We start from the raw sequence: 21,975 nt of genomic DNA, 5'->3' as shown, positions 1-21,975 counted from the left end.
ATCTCTAAGCTGAAACTCCACAAAGCCCCCGGTATCGATGGAATCGCTGCAGAAGTATATAAATTAGGAGGAGCTTTGCTCCTGAACAAACTCACCAACCTATTTGCACTCTGTTGGGAACAGGGTGAGGTGCCAGCTGATCTACGTGACTCTGTGATAGTCTCCCTGTATCAGAGCAAGGGTGAGAAATTGGACTGTTCGAACTACAGAGGTGTCACTCTGCTGTCTACGGCCGGGAAGATTCTCTCCAGAATCTTCTTGGACAGACTGATTCCCACCATTGCGGAGGACAGCCTGACAGAAAGTCAATGTGGTTGTAGAGCGAACTGAGGCACATCCGACATGATCTACGCGCTACATCAACTTCAGGAGAAATGCCGTGAGCAGAACATTGGTCTGTACGCGACATTCATTGACCTCACCAAAGCCTTCGATACTGTCAGCCGCGACAGTCTGTGGAAAAACCTGGGGAAGCTCGGATGCCCTCCTAAGTTCTTAACCATCCTACAGCAACTTCATGAGGGTCAGAGCAACAAGGTGAAATACAACGGTGACCTATTACACCCGTTCCCCATCAGCAACGGCATGAAGCAGGCTGCATCTTGGCACCAACGCTCTTCGCCATCTTCTTCAACATGATGCTGCAGGAAGCGAAGGAGGGCATCATGAACAGCATCGACATTCACTTCCGCCCGGACGGCAATATCTTCAATCTGCGCCGCATCCTCGCTCGCACGAAGACAACTCAGGAGCCCATCATGGAGCTGCTGTATGCGGACGACTGCGCCCTACTCACGCACACAGAAGATGCGCTACAGACTGCAGTGATGAGCTTCTCCGAAGCTGTAAAGGCTTTCAGGCTAATGATCAGTCTGAAGAAGACAGAGATCCTGTACCAGAAGCCACTATGCAGCGCTTACAACCCACCTCGAATCTCGATCGACGGCCACCCCCTCAAAACAGTCGAATGCTTCACGTACCTGGGAAGCATAATCTCCAACGATGCTATAGTCACAGGAGACGTCGACAATCGCCTTGCGAAAGCAGGTAGCGCCTTCAGGCAACTGTGAAAGCGTGTATGGGGAAACCACCGGATAAGCATGTCAATGAAAATCCAGGTTTACAAGGCCATGGTCATCACCACACTGCTGTACGGATCCGAGGTCTGGGTTTTATATCGGAAACAGATGCGGCTGCTGGAACGATTTCACCAACGTTGCCTGCGCTCTATATTGGGCATCACCTGGCAGGACCGCGTCTCTAACAGCGAAGTGCTGGAAAAGTTCTGGCTCCCCAGCATCGAAGCAACCCTTCTCCTGAAGCAACTTCGATGGTCGGGTCACGTATCACGGATGGACAACACCAGAATACCCAAGACAGTGTTCTTTGGGGAACTCTGCAACGGCAAAAGAAACCGCGGTGCCCCGTGCAAGCACTACAAGGACCAACTGAAGCAACAGCTGTCTCAGGCCGGCATCGCCTCAACGGAATGGCAAAAGCTGGCCTCTGACAGGGACGCATGGTGGAAGAAAACTACAACGGCGACGGAGCAGTTTGAATGCTTGAGGAGAGCAGCTGCAGAGGACAGACAGAAACGCAGGAAGGCGCCATCATCTCAAGCCCCGCTGTCCGGAGCATTCCCCTGCCCGCACTGTCCCAGGATCTGCAGGTCCAGGATAGGACTCTACAGCTACCAACGGTTATGCCAACAAAATCACTGACAAATCTCTTCCAAACTGATCTTCGTAAGCGAAGAATCTGCCTGATGATGATGATAAATTATCTGGATGTGAACACACGAGGTATGGTTAGTAAGTTTGCAGATGACAACAAAATTGGAGGCATAGTGGACAACAAAGTAAGTTACCTCAAAGTACAACAGGATCTTGATTGGATGGGTCAATGGGCTGAGGACTGGCAGATGGTCTTTAATTTAGATAAGTGTCAGGTGCTGCATTTTGGAAAAGCAAATCAGGACAGGAGTTATGCCCTCAGTGATAAGGTCCTGGGGAGTGTTGCTGAACAAAGAGACCTTGGAGTGCAGGTTCATAGTTCCTTGAAAGTAGAGTCACAGGTAAATAGGATAGTGAAGAAGTATGCTTATCTTTATTGGTCAATGCATTGAGTATAGGAGTTGGGAGGTCATGTTACAGCTGTACAGGACACTGGTTAAGCTATGTTTAGAATACTGTGTGCAGTTCTGGTCTCCCTGCTTTAGGAAGGATATTGTGAAATTTGAAAGGGTTCAGAAAAAAATTCCAAGGATGTTGCCAGGTTGGAAAGTTTGAGCTGTAGTGTAAGGCTGAATAGACTGGGGCTATTTTCCCTGGAGTGTCAGAGGCAGAGGAGTGACCTTAACGAGGTTTATAAAATCGTAATGGACATGGATAGGCTAAGTAGGCAAGGTCTTTTCCCTGGGACGGGAGAGTCTAAAATTAGAGGACATTGGTTTAAGGTGAGGGGGAAAATATTTGAAAGGGATCTAAGGGGCAACTTTTAACACAGAGGGTGGTGTATAGAATGAGCTGCCAGCAGAAGTGTTGGAGGCTGGTACAATTACAACATTTAAAAAGCATCTGGATGGGTACATGAATAGAAAAGGTTTAGAGGAATATGGGTCAAATGCTGGCAAATGGACATGATTTATTTCGGATATCTGGTCAGCAGGGACGAGTTGGACTGAAGGGTATGTTTCCATGCTGTATGTCTCTGTGATGCCATGGTTTCACAAGAAAAGCAAAACTCCTAAACAACACATAGGTGGCAAACAGGACAGTACAAACCAGGGTGCTGGCATTAAGGAGGAAATTAGGAGCATGCACAATACCAAACAAGTCAATATTGTGCATAAACTGCAAAGCAAACTATTGAACATGCCTAAGTTTTCATATTGTTTACGTCACACGTCATGTTGATTGCATCAGGTGATCAGAAGTATTTATTACCATCAACACCACACATCCTCAAACGCCTGAAAGCCAAAATTGATTCAGGATCTACAGCAATTATAATATTACCACAATGCATCCTAAACCAACAAATGGTTCTCTATCGTGCAACTCACAAAAGGTAGAATTGTAGACTGATAGATTCCTACAGCATGACCATCAGCCCAAATTGGTCCATGCCGACCGAAAGGTCTATCCACACTAACCCCATTTCCCCGCACTTGGCCCGCTTCCCTCTAAACTTTTCCTATCCATGTATTTGTCCAAATACCTTTAACATGTTGCTAGTGCACCCACCCTAACCACTTCCGGTGGCAGTTCACAACATTTGTAAAAATGTTGCTTCTCAGATTCCCATGCATTCTTTCCCCTCTTATCTTAAATTGATGTCCTCCAGACCTCGATTCCACAATCCTGAGAAAAAGACTGATTGCATTCATCCTATCCATGCTTCTTATGATCGTATACACTTCTACAAGATACCCCCTCAGTCTTCTATGCTTTAAAGAAAAATGTCCTAGCTTGTCCAACCTCACCCTATAACTCAGTCCCTTGAGTCTTGGCATCACCCTTGTAAATTTCTTCTGCATTCTTTCCAGTTTAATAACATCCCTCTTATAGCAACGTGACCAAAACTAAACACAATACTCTAAGTCCGGCCTCACCAACGTCCTGTACACCTGCAACATAACTTTCCAACTTCTATACTCAGTGCCCTGACTGATGAAGGCCAATGTGCCAAAAGCTTTCTTCGCTGTTCTGTCTACCTGTGGCTGCAATTACAGAGAACAATACACCTGATCTCCAAAGTCCCTCTGTTCCAATACACTCCTTAAGGCTGTACCATTCATCATGAAACTTCTACTTTGATTTGACTTTCCAAAATGCAACACCTCACACTTATCTACATTAAACTCTATTTGTCATTTCTCAGCCCACTTCCCCAGCTGATCAAGATCTTGCTGCAGTTTCTGATAACCTTCCTCACTGTCCATGATATCACCTATTTTAGTGTCATCCACAAACTTACTAATCATGCCTTGTACATTCTCACCCAAGTCATTGTTACAGATGACAAACAGCAATGGGCCCAGCACTGGCCTCTGAGGCACAACACCAGTCACAGGCACCCGGTCCGACAAGCATCCTTACACTCTAACACTCCAGCCAACTGTGTATCCAATTTGTCAGCTCTCCCTGGATTCCATGCAATCTAACCTTCCAGAGCATCTTACAGATATCTCACAGAGTATAACAAACCACCAGCCACATGCTGCGGTACAATCACACTGCAGTGCCAATGTACATGTTCAGTTTGTATTCCAAAACGTTCAAACATGGAAGGGGCAAATGGCCCAGTTTTAATAAATGTCAGCATCATATCTATTCTTAGATTCAAATCCATGCTTATGTTGGTGAGAATGAAAGAGTCACAGTGCTTTCCTCTTCAGCAACAAAGGAGAATGAAAAAGATACACCACCAGTAAGCAGGTTGAGAGCTACCACAATTACACACCAGGCAGAGCATGAGTCTGAAATCTAATCACAAGTATCCAGATACCAGCAATGGGTTGTCAGATTTGTAATCATTCTAGCTTGTATGGAGTTATTACTGTTCATGGTGCTATGTTGTGAAGGAACGGAAGCCAGCTGAGACTAAATGTGTGAAATGCCAACCATGTACAAAGTGAGAAAGAAATCTCAATGACGATTGTGTGATGATGCTGAGCAACGCCAACCAGCAGCATAGAATCAGACATTGATTGCAGGGGTGATCCCTCACCCTATCAAGTCTCTACTGCTAAACCTACACTGAATCATTTTTATACAAGTTCACATTGCAGCACTAGACCATAGCCTTGAATGTGATAACATTTCAAATGTTAATTCAAATAAATTTTAAATGGTTGCAACATCATTCACCACAACTATTCTCCCAGGCAGTGTGTTCCAGAGACTCCCATTCTCTGTATGAAAAAATAATACTTTTCTTCAAATCCCCTTCATACCTCCTGCCTTTCACTTTAAAAGAAAATGTCCTTTGTTTCTGACCATTCAATAAGGGGCAACAGCTGCTTTCACTCTACCCATGCCCCACATAATCTTATGCACCGCTGTCAGGTACTCCCTCAACTTACTGTGCTCTGAAGGAAATAAAGCTTATCCAGCCTCTCTTCATAGCTAAGCTACTCTATCCCAGGCATTCCCACCTGGTGCAATTGCGGCCTTCTTGTAATGTGGTGACCAGAACTGTGCACAATACTCAAGCTGACTGATTGAGTGATTTATTGTTGCTCCATCTATTGAGATACAGTGAAAAGTGTTGTTTTGTTTGCAATGCAAGTAGATCGTACCATACAAAGCGCATCAGGGTAGCAGGACAAAGTGCAGAAAGAGAGAGAGACAGGGATCAATATTAGCATTTGAGAGACCTGTTTGCTCTTATAATTTATTTCTGACTGATAAAGGCAAGTGTCCAAGATGCCATACATACACTACTAACCTACCTTGTTGAGTCAGGTGACCTGTGACCGCTAGAAGAAGTACAGATATTTTCTCATGGGGGACTAAAACTCGAAATGTGGAAAGACAGTACAAACCAGAATGCTGGCACTAAAGATTAGAAACATGCACAATTTCAGCACTTCAAAATGGAAAGCAAACTAAGGAACATAAATAAGCTTTTCACATTTTCTACCTTACACATCCATGTTGTTGGTAGTAAACCTTCAGAAGTTTTCATAACCATCAATATCATTTATCCTCAAAAGGCAAGTTGACGCACCCTGAAAGCCAAGATTGATTAAGGATCTAGGGCCAACATAATATTACTACAATGTGCCCTAAAGCACATAAACCCCAACAAGTGGCTCTCTGTGGGACAACTTACAAAGGTGTAAACTTTAAATTTAAGTTTAGCCAGACTCTGCAATTTTCAAACCACAGAGCTGGAACAAACAGTGTTCCAGGCCTTGGACAATCTCATCAAAACCAGACAGGCCTGGAGCTGCTTGGCCAGGTGTTAAAGGCCACATTACTTCAGAATGACCCATTGTTTACACCCCCAGTGAGCCTGTTTTGAAGGAGGAATGTTACACAGACTTGGTGGCATCCAGTTCAGTGGGAGGCGTATTATATTAAGAACAGCACTTGACATTTAAATGTTCATAACTATGTTCTATGACCACAAAATATGGAAAGTAGTCATTGTATTTTATCTTCTTGCTTCTGCCTAATGCAAGTACTGGTATATTCAACCACACATTCACTTTACAAACCTGCCACATTCAGGAACCTGCAAACAAGCACCCAAGATCCCTTTGTCTCTTGGAGCTTCCTACTGTCCTATTGTTCATTGAGTACATCATATCTTGTTACTTCTTCCAAAGTGCACTTCACTTTTAAGGGTTAAGTTCCAATTGCACTGATCAGCTTTTATCACCAAATCAGAACGAGTTGTCAAGCCCCCAAAACATTACATCAAAAATTGAATTATTACTTATTAACTACTATATCAATTTCTACAGTTAGAGTTGACATGTGTTTATGTAAAACTATGTCCATCGATCTGAGATAGTAGGGACTGCAGATGCTGGAGAATCTGAGATAACAAAGTGGAGAGTTGGATCAACACAGCAGGCCAAGCAGCATCTGAGGAGCAGGAAAGCTGATGTTTCACGCCTAGGCCCTTCATCAGAAATGGAGAGTCTAGGCCCGAAATGTCAGCTTTCCTGCTCCTAAGATGTTGCTTGGCCTGCTGTGTTCATCCAGCTCTACACCTTGTTATTTCGATCTGAGTGTGTGTTTCTTTGGAAGAAAGAGGGGTTGTTGTATAATGCAACCAGCGTCATGTCTTTGAACCTGGTCCTACACAGTACCCTGGCAGCAACATGCAAAGGGCTTTGTCTTTATTAGCACTTTGTGATGAGTGATAAACATTCTCATTTTAAATCGAAACTGATCACACTTGCAAATGCAAGGCAGGGAACATATAACAGGAGAACAAAACAATGCAGATGGAGGAAACCTGAAAAAAAAATTAGAAAACACTAGAAGTACTCAACAGGTTTAGAAGCATCAGTAAAAAAAGTCAACATTTCAACACATTTAGCCTTCTTTTATGCATCTCATTCTCTGTCAGGTAGAAACCCAGTAGCATCTGCCTGAGCAAAAATAAAAGTTGTTGGAAATGCTCAGATGTCTGGTTGCATCTGTGAAGAAAAAAATCAGAATTAACATTTAGGGTCCGGTGACCCTTACTCCCAACAGGTCACTGGCCACAAAACGTTAACTCCGATTGTTTTTTTCTCCACAGATGCTGCAAGATCTGCTGCGCTTTTCCAGCAACTTCTGTTTTTGTTCCTGATTTACAGCATCTGAAGTTCTTTCAGTTTTTATTTAGCATCTGCCTGTTGAGGTGAGTCATTCCTAATTGCTTTAGTTCACCTTTCCTGTCAGTCTAGCAATCTCTAGCTTAGTACAACAGAAAGCCCACAAGTTAATACACAAGGTCAGAGAGAAAGAACAGAAGAACATATGAACTAGAAGTAGTAAGACATTCAGCCCCTCAAGCCGGATCATGAGATCTGATCTGATTGTAACCCCAAATCCACATTGCCATCGAACCCTTAATAATCTTTCACCCCCTTGCTTAATAAGAATCTGTCTCTAAAAACTGTTCTAACACCTTTTCAGGAAGACAGTTCCAAAGGCTCATAACTGTCTGAGTGGTAAAAAAAAGAAACATGCCTGCTTTAAATGGCTGATGCTGATATTTAAAGTCAGAAGTCATAGAACACCAGGTTATAGTCAAACAGATTTCTTTAAAATCATAAGTTTTTGGAGTCCTTCGCCTGTCTGCACCCACCTCATTCAGACGTTGTCCCTTAATACTGAATTTGACCATCAGCCTAGATTGTTAAGCTCATGCTTCTGCAGTAGGTTTAAGGCAGCAACAGCTTGACTCAAAGGCAATTCTGCTACCAAATGATATAAATGGATTTGATAAATCTTCCCATCTCCTTCAGAACGCCTGAAGGCTGTTGAATTTTCCACCTACACTAAATTAATTATTGTACTGAAATAGGTGCTATCACAATAATTATTTCACACTATAATCTTGTGATGACTTTCTCTGCACCTTTCCTTTGATATGCAGCTTTGGATATGCATATGTGCACAATATGATCTTTTTGCCAACAAGGTGACCCAGTCTGATAAACATTATTCATTCTGGACCAGTGTTGAGGATAAAGAAATGTCCTAAAATAACTGAGATTGCTCGGTATTTGAATGCTATAAAGCATCGAATGAATATGTGGTTCAACTCTGTTCAAATATCCTTGAGCTGTGAATTCTACCTTTTTTAAAAAAAAATTAAAGTCACAGAGTGAAAGAATTAGGATAAATATTGCAGGGCTCAGCAGCAAGCTAGTAAAGGCTGGACAGACAGGCATATGACCTCAAACATTGATTTGATAGATGACCCAATCACATTTAAATGCAATGGAATTGTTTTGGGTCTACCAAGAGTTTTTACAAGGGCATGTGGGGATTTTTAATTGAGTGGGGGGTTAAGATTTCACTTCTCAACTAAGGTTATAGTTTTCCTACTTACTTCTTGGAACATTTCAAGACAATTACGTTTCCAGGAATTGTCAGGAATCTGATTTGCATTTATTAGCAGGTCATAAATACCCATTAACAAACCCAGTAGACTAGAATTATGTTAGGGGTGCAATGTTATAAACCCACAAAATGGGAATCAGGGAGTCCAAAAATCTTAGGTACTTACAAGGCTTTTTAAGTTAAATTGCTCTCTCCAATTTCTGGTGAGCACAAATTCTTCAGCTTCTTGGCTCCTTCATAACCTTCATTTATTTACACAATCAGTGGTCTCCATGCTGAACAGTTCATGAGAAGTTGAAGGCTCATGCTTGCTGTTTTTAAACAGTGACAGTGGTAGGGATGAAGTCTGACCATGCCAACAAACCCACCCAACTAAGACAGTCGTTTTGACTACTAATGCCAGCGAATGGGGCAAGCAAATAGGACTGAACTTGAAAGGATCCTCAATTCAAAAGATGATCGTTTGTGGTTGTGCTTTTGTCTGATGGAAGCCATCGGTAAAAAAGCTGTCTCAGATGTATATTCTCCTTGCTCTGCTGAAGCGTTAATGAGCTGATGGTGCATAAGCTGTTAAATGTTGCAGCTCCTTTCATGTTCTAAGTGTTAATGCTGACAAATGTCTGAGGAGGTAGCTCGACTGTGGTGCCAGTTGCGCCACATTGGTAGCTATATCGAAGCGACAGACTTTACCAACCTCCTACATGACAATCTCTGCAGTAGAAATCTTATATTGCCAACTCACAGACATGGGAGCTAAACATTTTGTGTAGAAAATAGTGCATTCCCAGATGGAGCACAGCTATTATATATCCTCTTGTGGAGACAGAGTCAGCATTATGCTTCACTTAGATGATGCACAGGAAGTTAAGCACCATTATTGGAAGAATTTTCCAATTTCCTTGTCTTCAGTCCCAGGTTAACATGCACCAGATTTTTGAACTTAACAAAAATAATTATTTATTGCAAGTAATTAATCTTGTGGTATAGGTAAAATTGCAAACTGTCAGCATGTAACTCTACTAATTAAAACTCTAATCCCTTTGTTAACTTATCCATGCACACAAAATGTAAAAGAAACATGGGTGTTAAGGATGGCCAGAGAGACTGGAAAGGCAGTTCCATGACTCCTCTTTGCAAGGGTTGCTGAGATGTTTCTTATACTAGTCAGGATGCTGTTTCACCAGTTTTTCTTCCCTGGACGATTTCAAAAAAAGTGTATAGTGGACAGGTTTACACTTATACGAATGTCTCTAACTTATCAAATGAAAGTTGCAGCTTGTGGCAATGCTGTGCCAAAGATCAACCAGTTTTCTTCAGGTTTAATGTTGCCTTGATTGCAGAGAATGGAGAGAATTCCTGAACTCATGGCTTCTCACTGTCTTGTTCAAATCCCTGAGCTGTTCTGCTACCCAAGAACCAATCAGACAGTTTTTGGTATAAAGAAGGCCTTTACCATTGATAACTGGCCACAAGTCTACAGAACAATCAGTTACTTGTTGCCAATCAATGCTTCATTAGTAAACAACCTTTCAGCTCCAACTTGTCTGCAAACTGTATTCAACTAGTGCTGGAACCAACAGCTGAGTGAACAATGCTTACAATGAGTGTCAGATTATTTGCTTTCAAAACATAGAACATAGAACATTACAGCACAGTACAGGCCCTTCGGCCCTCAATGTTGTGCCGACCTGTCATATCGATCTCAAGCCCATCTAACCTACTCTATTCCATGTACGTCCATATGCTTATCCAATGACGACTTAAATGTACCTAAAGTTGGCAAATCTACTACCGTTGCAGGCAAAGCGTTCCATTCCCTTACTACTCTCTGAGTAAAGAAACTACCTCTGACATGCAGCAATCCTCCAGCAATCAATGTCTTTAATACCATACTTTTCTTCAAACACAATTTCAACCCAACATTGGGTCTTTATACCAGAGATAGTAGGACCTGCTGATGCTGGAGAATTTGAGATAACAAGGTGTAGAACTGCTGGTTGAACACAGCAGGCCAGACAGCATCAGAGGAGCAGGAAACTTGATGTTTCAGGTCTGGACCCTTCTTCAGAAAGTTCTATACATTGTTGTCTCAGTCTTTATACCAGGTTCTGTCAAGCCACTCCTAAGCACTGACTTCAACAGTTACTTGAGTCCATGCTTCTTTGTCAGGAAGCAAAGGGGCTCCTTGCTGTCATCCACGCAAAAAAAATCTTGCTTTCCTTCCTGGGCAGCCTTCAGGGCAACCTCTACCAATGCATCACCAAAGTGCTGGGCTACTTTTGTCTAATCGCTGACACCTCCAAGTGTGAGTGGGGATGATGAGCAGAGATTGAGTGATGCCACTGGGTTGCAGGGAAGAAATGCTGTCCTGGAATGTACAGATGGGCTTCAGAATGTGCTGGTCACAAGAATGCGCGTTTTACCAATGAATGCATTTGGATTGAGAACATAGTTGTTCAGGAAAACCTGTGTCCATAACCGTTCACTTTCATACTACTCCACTCTTCATTTCAGGAAAAGAAAATTCCACCCAAAGACCTTCCAAATTTATGGATGGGAGAGAACTGTGGATGTAAGAGTTGCTCCCTTTTTTTCCCTTGTGCTAGAGGTAATTTTCTCGGTTTCTTGGAGCAGTAAATACTGTTTTTTTTTAAACATTTTAAAGTTTTTGGAACTTTAAAACAAATTTAAAACCACACTTCAAATAGAAGGAAAGAGAGAGAGCAGGAGTTTTGGGAAAGACCATGTGGGAAGTCCAAGAATGGCTCTAGAGTTCACCAAAAGCAAAACCAGCAGTGAACTTTCATCGCTGACTGTCTGTGAAAGTATAAGCATCTCTGGAAATCAGAGTTCAGCCCAAGAAAAAAACAAGCAGACAGTGAAATTTCATAGCTAACCTTGGAGAGGCCTCACTATTGAAGCCACCCATAGCTGGGAGTGTCAGTTTTCCATTGATTAGCTAAGTGTTTGTTTTTAAGGCTTATTTGCCAGAGGAGGTAGTGGAGGCTGGTACAATTGCAAGCATCTGTTTGGGTACATGAATAGGAAGGCTTCTGAGAGATATGGGCCAAATGCTTACAAATGGGACTAGATAGTGGACAAATGGACGAGTTAGACCGAAAGGTCTGTTTCTGTGTTTGCACAACTCTATGAATTCTATGATTTTAAGTCCCACCTCCAAGACTTGAACATACAATCAGTGCTGGCACTCAGTCATTACTAGAGATATTGTCTTTCAGGCTTGGTTTGTTCTTTCACATGGTTAAAATAATCTGATTGCGCAACATTGAATAACAAGAAGAAGTTATCCCCAGAGTCCTGCTGGATATGTATACTTCAACCAGTGCTTTAATAAAATGTGATGAAATCACTGAGGGTATTAGGTGAAGTAAAGATCAGGCAGACATTTTCAGGAAAGAAAATTATTAGCTAAGCAGTCATCTGGAATAATTCAGTCATCTTGCCATTTAATATACAGCAATGCTGATGTCTCATTCCCATGGCAAACAGTTCCATAGTTGCATCATTGGCATTCAGGCTTTCACATTAAATGAATTCAGAGAGCAAATAAAAATACAGAGGGGAAATAAAAAGTTTTGGAAGGCTCACTCATAATTCATGAGGCGCTGACTTCTGTTTAAAGAAAAGACTATGATAATTTTGCCATTTCTTCATTCAAGACGTCCAGACAGATTTGAAGCAAAATGTTAGTCCCAAACATGAAACCAGTGCTGGAGAAAAGAGTTAAACTTGGGCACTGATTTACAATGATCACAATCAGTTGGATTAATCATGTGAAAAGATTTTGTGAACATGAATGGAAGGCACAAACTGTAAAACAATGATCTCCGGCTTTTACCTCATGTACATGGAGTAAATCACAGAGGAAAGATTTGCCTCTTGTATGATTTTGCTGTTCATGTTTGCTTATTGCTTTGATCAGAAATAAGTCAAAGAGTGAATACTGCTTAAAAGCAAATTATACAGATAATGGACAACATTGTGTTTACCATTTGATCTAAGCCCTGGTCAGACCCACCATGGAAAACTGCTGCAAATCAAGGAGGCTGGCAGCCCTCCATTACCAGCAAGACTATTGAAGGTAGGGGTAGCTACTGCTGTTATTATAGGAAGGTACAGTAGCTCAGTGGTTGGCACAGCTGCCTCACATCACCAGGAACCTGAGTACAATTCCCCTGTGTCTGTGTGGCTTTCCTCCAGGCACTCTGATTTCCTCCAACAGTCCGAACATGTACAGATTAGCTGGGTTGGTCATGCTAAATTACCCATAGTTTCCAGGGATGTGCAGGATTGATGAATTAACCATTGGAAATGCAGGGTTTCGGGCATAAGGTGGGGAGACAGGTCTGGGTGGGATGCTGTTTGGAGGAACAGTGCAGGTTGATGAGCCAAATGTCCACTTCTGCACTGTAAATTTTCTATGATTACAGTGTGACCTTAACCAAGAATTGTCACTAGATCCCTGGAGGGAGGTCAGTTGGCTGGGTTTGTGGGAGGAGAGTTGCCATAGAGGAGTGGGGTCAGATACAAGGGCAGTGAGGTGACTTTCAATGTTATCCCCATCTCCCCATCCTGATAGCTTGCCCTTCAGTTGGGCAGTGAGTGCCTGAATGCAAGGGATTCCCACCCAGTACAAGGATGCAGACGAACCTGAGGAGTTTGGCTGAACAGCTTCCAAAGGGGCAGAAGGCCCATGAGAATTCCAATAAATTCCTGAGAGACCACATTAGATCAGAGATAATCGCCTCAAGCCCTTCATACATTTGTCCAGCATGTATCTTACTGTCAGTAGGTAGGATGTCCATGTCAGGTCTTTTTGCCTCCCATTAAGTAAAGGACAGTTTCCCTTTGACAAGGATCAGACACATGTACATTTGTCCTATCCCACTTGGCTGCCTCTGACATCATGGCCACACCCATAAACTCCATTCAATTCCACCACTTACTGCTGACTTTGTTTGTACTTACAAGCTCCTACTTAGTAATGAAGAAACTTGCATGCCAATTACTAGTGTGTATTATATATATATATATGTGTATATACAATGAAAATAAATGAAGGGGAGATTCTTTCTACACTGCAATCATTTCTATATAAACAGCTAGAGTGGGATGTTTAGGCTCCCGCAGCCTGGCAGATATCAACGTCCCATCCAGTGCTAATCCAGAACTTTGAACTGGATCTATCTGGAATGAGGGGTCAAACTCTTAATGTGTACTTCATGAGTGAGAATGCAGTCACTTCACCAAACCCATCACTGAGGATTAAATTAGGTTGAATGTCTCTGCATCGTTACAGGAAAAGCTAATATTCATATTGAGCCTTCAACATGATCAAACCTTCCAAGGGGGACGCTGGAGCATGAGGTGATATGTGTTAGCATTGATGGAGCATGGGAGAGTATGGTGATGTGAGGGACTGAGAAGCGAGAGCTGGAGTGTTGCTGTATGGTTTGTTCTTTATTTTCAAACTTTGGGGACAAGAGCTAGATGCATGTGTAGGTCATTCCTTCAGCCTGCATCTACATCTGGCAGCATCCTTGGTTCTTTTCTGTTTCTGAGTTGAAAATTTGAACCATAGTTAGGAAACATCCAATTAGATAATGAGGGGCTAGAGTATATGGCAGGGCAGTTGGGCACGGAATTTCACAGTTGGCTCGTGAATCCCTGGATCCATTCTGGCCCACATCATTACCCTGGATGCAGGTAAGCATTGTATGATCAATTGGTTGGGCTAAGGGCCTATTATTATCAGTTATTGGAGTTAATATGGGATTATCCAGTTGTCCTTCCTAATACCGGAGACAGCAGCTGTGGGAATTTAGTTGTCCGGAGATGGCCTTGTGGCAATAGATCAGCGGCCAGGTCTCCTGTCAAACCTAGAGAGCCTTCTTGACTGCCTGGATTTAGCAGGCACTCTAAAGCGACTCGGTCAAGGATCTATCCCCGCAACACGCTCCTTCCTCCCTACCTCTCCCTCACCTGTGGTCGTGAGACCCTGTTTTAAAAACTAAATTACATCACATAAATTGGAGACAAGAGGCCTCTGTTTTGAGGCACTCTCACTTACCCGCCTTGGCATCCTGCAGCTGCTTTCACGATCGTGGTCCTTCCTGGGAGATCCCTCCTGCTGGACTCAATTTTTAAGGCCAATCATTCTTCGCATGGCTGGTTTCTGACCACACTTGGTTCTGACAGTGGGATTCAGAGATTCCACATGAAAATTCTACCCAAGGGGTCTATTCATTATCCAAATGACGGGGCAGACTGGCAGCCAAGAGGATGGGCATGTTAGCAGGAGTTTGCAATTAAAACAAAACATTCTGGGAATACTCAGCAAGTCAGGCAGCATCAGTGGAGAGAGAAGCAGAGTTAAATTTGAAGATTGCAACTACATTTCATCAGATCTGAAATGAAAGAAGTTTTACGTCAATGGGGCCCACAACAAACAAGAGGGCAGCACTGTGACAGCATGGAGGACAGGAGAGATTGGCTCACAACAAATTTCATGATGGTAAAGCTAAAAAGCGCAGTAATAGATCTAATAAAGGAACAAAGGTTGTGTCCAGAACATGCATAAATGGCTACATCCAAATCATTTGCATGCAACATGCAGAAGAACAAAACAAGCTAATAATAGCTAATAACAGAAAGAAAGCCTACTTATCAAGATCATGGCAGAATTTATGATCTAAAGTTATTGACCTAAACATTGAGTCCAGAAGGCTCTAGAATGCCATGATGAAAGCTGGAAACTCTGTCTTTTGAGTTTGCATTGAACAAAGGAATGTGGATTTTGGAAAAAGAAATCTAGTGAGGTGACCCAGGACTACTTCCAATAGAGATGTTCCTTATTTCCACTATGATTCCACATAGTAATTTGCATCATCTTAATCATATACAACAAAGCTACTCAAAACTTGATAGGCTCTAATGTTCAAATATTAGCGTTCCAGTATTTTCTAATAATTATATAACTTTGAATTATTCTTATCTTAAATATCAGTGCATTTGATACAGTCTTTATCAGAATTCTAATAATTTACCTTTACAAATTCAAATTTTCAATATTTTGGTTATTAGTTTTATTTAGAATTTGCTTTTAAATTTCTGTATTAACATGCTCAATCATTTATTACTAACCCTGGTTCGGCATCTAACAAGGGCATACAAAACAAGGTTGACAACTTTACATGTATTTGTGTCTCAAGAAAAGGGTAAAACATTTGTAACACAGCCTATCAATGTAACTATTTTTAGTTTTTATAACCCATTGTCTAGGACAGTGTGCTAAAATGAATGTGTCTATTTGCCTTGTCAAACTCATGTATTCTGGTGCAAGGCAAGGAGTTCCAGCTTTCTGGAACAATTGGCAATCCATAAGTATTTACTTCCAGGTTTACTGTAGCTTTGGGAAGCTTTTTCTTTATTTAACACAACTGCCCCTCAACGTAATTTTCATACTGCCAAGCATAAGATTTGTCTTGAACTGGCATAATCAGGAAGCTATTAGAATGTTTTTTTTTGACAAATGTTTGATTTAAAAGTATTCATTGATATTTTGTGGTAAGTTGTGGTTTCATTAATGCAGCTAATAATGAACTCATAGAAATAAATATTTTAACTGGTGTCTGTTAGTAATTTTATATAATTGAACGTAACTTTATACTAAACTGTTTAAACATTATATTGGAAAATGGCACTTAGGTTCTGTGGAGGTCTTATGGCACAGTTATTAGTGTCACTGCCTCTTAGCAGGTTTGGGGCCCGCTCCTTGGCTTGATGACCATGGAAGAAGGCCATGAGGGTGGAAAGAGTGGGAAAGTTTCCTGGTAAGTATCTGTATCCCCAGCCCAGCAAAAGCTGCAGCCTCAAGCTGGTGACCTGGTCCATGAAAATCAAGCAACCGAAACAAACATAAGCATGGCCTTTCTCTGCTCCATACACCATTAGGCATGAGAAGACAAAAGTAACATTGTTATCAAATTTAACATTACTCAAAACATTTTCAAGTATTGTGTTGGCATCCTTGCACCTACTCAAAAGCTCACTTTTTGGAGCCCATTTGGATGCCTAGGAATGACTACAAAGAGTGGAAATGCACCATGGCAATTAATGAAACCGGGGATAGGTCAGTTTAGTGGTTGGGATTGGTAGCTATTGCAATGTCCCATTAAAAAAACTGCTAAAAATTAGGGAAACTGGATTTGCACTGGACAAATTTGAGCTTGAAATTGTCCAATCTTATGCGCTCCTTTGCTCTATTTTGGCTGGTTTGCATTGAAGGTAAAACACAACTGAGCAGAAGCTTCATGTTATATAATGTTTTATAATCCAATTGCAAGCAATCAAAGCCATTAATTATGACATTGCAGAAATGGAAATAACTGTAATAGCCTTATGCTTTAATTCCCTATAGTATTGTTTAGATCAATGACTAGCGCGCTGGTTTGCAATGCAGTGTGATGCCAATGATGTTCATTCAATTCCTGTACTGACTGACGTTAACATGAGGGTCTCTCCTAGCCCAAGGTGTGGCCACCCTCAGGTTAACCTGTGCTCGCCTCTGTTCAATGGGAGTGTAGCCCTAAAGTCTTTGCAGATTATGGTGACTTTACCTTTTTTAATTCCCTCTCAATGTCTATAAATTTGGTTCAATTGTAAACATCCTGTGAGGGAAATTATGTTAATTCTGTCAGGAATGAAACAGGTTTGTATGGCTATTTTAGACACATAATTAAGCATCTTATATTTTTGTCTGAAGTTTGGCACCATGATAAAGTATTTATGAGCTGACTCAGTATATTAAACATCCCAAAATAGGAAAGACTAGCATTTATTTAAAGTGCTCCTTGAGTTTATTTCCCATCAGCTCTCTTTTTCACTCACCTTTTATATCTTTCACTCCTTGGATCAAATTTTACTTTAAACAATGCTGCAAACCATATATTAATAATATCCCCCAACTAACATGACTTAAAGAAAACAAATAATCAGATTGTTATCAGTCTCATTGACTGCCATGTTTCCCAGATTACAACACCGAGCACAATTCAGAGAATTATTCAATTGGCGGTAAAGTAGTTTAAGACATCCTGAGGTTACGAGAAGTGCTGTAAGAGTGAAAATCTTTCTTCAGTAGCATAAGTTTGATCATGGATTTATTTTTTCACTGGCTTTTTACTGGCAGTTTGGTTCCCCTGAGCCCTTTTTTTCCAGTTCCAAAAAGTTTCTTCATGGGAATTGCACCGTCTTATATGTTTGAAAGAAGTGGATGGTAACAAAGTGATATCAGACAGTGTTAACAAAGTGTGAAGCTGGATGAACACAGCAGGCCAAGCAGCATCTTAGAAGCACAAAAGCTGACGTTTTGGGCCCAGGAGATGAAGGGTCTAGGTCCGAAACGTCAACTTTTGTGCTCCTAAGATGCTACTTGGCCTGCTGTGTTCATCCAGCTCCATACTTTGTTATCTCAGATTCTTCATCTTTCAGATTCTGCAGTTCCCATTATCTGTGATATCAGGCAATGTGACTGCTTAAGCAGCTCCAGTTGCAATCATGGTTAATGACTCATATACATCTATAGGAGAGCTGACAATATCTTAGTTTGTGACATCTTACAAAATCAATTTGTAAATCTCACCAAAAATATCTGTCAATATAGTTTATGTACAAATATGATGGCATTGAAAACCTATTGTCCTGGATTTTCCTTGTAAGGATTAGGGACCTTACTGTTGTCCAAACCCATCTTCCCCATTTTGGGATATAAATAGCAATGCAAAACAGAATCCTGGTGGAATTCTTGCTACTAACGTGCTGGAATTTGTGGGCATGCTATATTTGACATCTACTGTAGTGCCGTAGGAGGAGAAAATGTAAGGACCGTGTCTTTGTATTTCTGTGTATTTTTTTGCGATCTGAGGACTGAAATGAGAAAGAACAGCTTTATAAACCAGTCATTGAAAGCGTGTCTGGAGCTTTCAAAAGAAATTAACCTGTTACCCATGGCAGGCTATGTGGAAACAATTGTTTAAACAATCAGCAATTAAAGTTGAGCTTGCAGACAATCTAGAGCTGAATTTTTATACTGGTGAACCTTCTGTTGGCAACAAGAAGTTGATTGGTCTATGGAGTAGTTACAGTTATCAATGGCAGTGAACTTTTGCTTGCCAGCATCTGTTTGATTGGTTCTCAGCTGGTTGAGCAGCTTGGAGCTGGAAACTTTGCAATGACACAAAGAGTGAGAGAGGAAAAATGTGTGCAGATCTTCTTCCAGCTCAGTGGCTGCCTGTTCTCTGCAGTTGTACTCAATTAAACCTGATGAAAGTCAATAACTTTTCCTATTGCAGCTCCTGAAATGTGTGACTTTTAAATTGATAAATCAATGACATTTTATTAAATGAATCAGCAATTCTGAACTTCTTACAAGCCAGTGGAAGCTTCCAGAAAAAGAGGCACTTGAACACCGAGGGTCTGGACAGTTGAAGATGGATCGTCTCTACATTGGATTTGACCCAACGAGTGGGAAATATAAGAGAACAGTGAAACAGGGATCTAATGTGAAATAAAATCAAAGAGCACTTTAAATAAATGCTAATATTTCCTAAAGAAGCAAAAGACCACTGAGCTGACTTACCAGTTTTTTTCACCTTTGCCAATAATCTAGTTTCCCTATTCAATTGTTTGGGTATGTGTGAGGGAGAGTTTATGAAGGGGATTAGAGTTACAGTTAGTGCTGCAACAACAGGAAGGACAAAAAAAATTGACTGGTATGAAATTTCCTGATATAAAAGACATGGGTAATGTCTACAGGAAAAACAATGTGTTGTGTCCAGGAAATGCATCAACAGCTACATCTCAAATCAAAATCATCTGAATACATCATGCTGAAGTAGAAAAAGAAACAACCCAGTAAAAATACACAAGAAAGAAAACATATTGATCAAGATAATGGCAGAGTTATTTATGATCTAAAGTTATTGACCTCAATGTTGAGTTCGGAAGGCTTTCAATGTCAGGAGAAAAGTTTAAAATTCTGTTTCTCAACTTGCATTGAGCAAAATAATGTGGAGTTGGGGAAACAAAAGCCAGTGAGGTGATATGCATCAAATAGAGATAGTTCAGTGATTCCACACAGTAATTTGCATCATCTTAATGCTACAGCAACAGAAATACTCAATACTTGAGGGGCTCGATTGTTCAGTTTCAAACAAAACTAAAAAGGCACTGGAAACCATGTGAAAAAAATACTTACAAGATAATTTCATGGCTAAGGTTACATCTATGTGCTAAAGACAGAACACGTTGGGCTCTTTTCTTTAGAGCTGTGATATAATTCAGTAGAAGTTGTTAAAATTATAAAGGAGTTTAATAAGATTTTTTCACTGTTGGGTAAGAACAAAATCAGGGGCCATAAATGCAAGATAGTCATTGTGAAATAAAGCAAGTAATTTAACTGAAATTTATTGACCACAAACTGTGGAAATAATGTGCCAGGAGAAGTAGTTGAGACGAAAAACACAGATTTATTTAAGGACAAGACAAGAGCGTGAGAGAGGAAGTATGAGAAGGTTGTGCTGATAAATTGAGTTGAAAGGGAGTGAGAAGAGGCTTACGTAGAACGTAAACACTGACGATGATCAGTCGGGTGATTTAACCCTTCCTCAGAGCGGAACATTATATGTAATTCTGCATCTCTCACGCTCACTTGAGGAGGTCTTGTGGTGCAATGTGTAATGTCCCTACCTCTGAGCCAGAAGTTCTGGTTTTGAGCCCCACTCCAAGAATGATGTCCATTGTTATGCATGGTGCATTCATAGCACATGCAAACAGTTTGATTATCAGCCTGCACAATCCTCCAACAAAGTCAATGGCAGGCAGCAAGAGCGGAAAGTCTATGGCTGGTGATGGAACACTTGAGACTTTATTATCACCAGCCATGGAACCAGACTACAGCATGTGTGTGCATTGAAATGTTGCTATAGTAACCTGGACTCCTCAAGTTTTCTGTAATATACACCTGCTGATCCATGGAGTGGGTGATGGAAATAGCATAAGGGAAGAGTCTCAGCTCATATTGTCACTACCATGGGTTAGAGCAATGAAATGACAGATGCCGAGGAAGAATATTGTAGTTGTAGAATCGGGAATGCCATGAAAGAACTCATCAACTAATTCAATTTTGATCATTTTCGTTGCATTAAAATCATTGAAAAATAGATGCAGTTTATTCCTCTTAAAATTGCTGAATCAAAATTTTTGATTGTGCAAATTTGGTCATTGCTAAGTCTTTCACATTTTGCATTCAAGCTATAGAATTCTAATGTGTAGGCCAAAAAAACTTCAAAAATTGCTTCATTACTTCTTCACAAAGTTTATTTTCCTACTGCAATGGCTGCAATTCATTCTGGGATATCCTAATGTCATGAAAGGAGCTATAGAAATGCAAGAATTTATTTTTCTATCTGCTTTCCATTTAGAACCTCCTTAAAAAGATTAAGAATTTGATGCAGAATGTCTTTCTCTTTTGAGCCACAGAATAGTTATAAAAGAAGTGGAAAATTAGTTTAAGATTGCACATTTAAGATTGTCAGACCACACAGTTTTAATAGCAGGCAACTCCCACATGCATTGCGTGCTCAGAATGCTGCCAATTTACTTCATTGAGTCACTTTCCTTTGTGAGATCAGTTTACTGCATGCCCTGCTGCTTCACCTACACCCAAGCTCTATTCTGTCAATTTGGGACTCCAAAGGTTTGATTTCATCTCACAGAATTGTAGAAACAATAGGCCACTCAACCCCTTAAGCCAGTTCTGCCGTTAAATGAGAACATTATAATCGTAATTCTCTAATTGGTCATTAACAATTCTCCATTGTCTTAAAATATCTCAACTGCCATGCTGGGATTTATACTTATATCTTTCGATCTTCAGTTCAGATTCTTGGATCACTTGTACTTTCTCTGAACAATGTAAGGACTTTACATGGTTTCCCATGTTATGTTTCCACCATTGTATAATTTGACTACCTACTTGGTTGTGTGGATTTTATCATTTGAGGATGTATCTGAAATCTCACTGTTCAAAGCTTAAATAAACTGTTTCATGGATACTATTGTGGAAAGTATTTTGGATGTCACATTACAATTGTTATAAGGGTCAACAGCCAATTTCCTTAAAGTAGCTCAGGTAACTGGTGAAACGAGGTTTGGTCTTTTTGAAACAGCAGCTGAGCCTTATACTTTTTCAGTTAATTTGTTCTATTTTAATCAGTGTTCATATGAAATAAAGGGTTTATTCTTTGTTTATATCTGTGCTACAATCATGATTGGGAGTAAGCATCACATTTTTTTGTATTCAATACAGTAGGAGCCT

The sequence above is a fragment of the Stegostoma tigrinum genome, chromosome 6 (genome assembly GCF_030684315.1).
Source record: "Stegostoma tigrinum isolate sSteTig4 chromosome 6, sSteTig4.hap1, whole genome shotgun sequence".
Taxonomy (NCBI): Eukaryota; Metazoa; Chordata; class Chondrichthyes; order Orectolobiformes; family Stegostomatidae; genus Stegostoma; species Stegostoma tigrinum.
The sequence above is the reverse complement of the archived record's forward strand: the minus strand, read 5'-3'. Positions refer to the sequence as shown.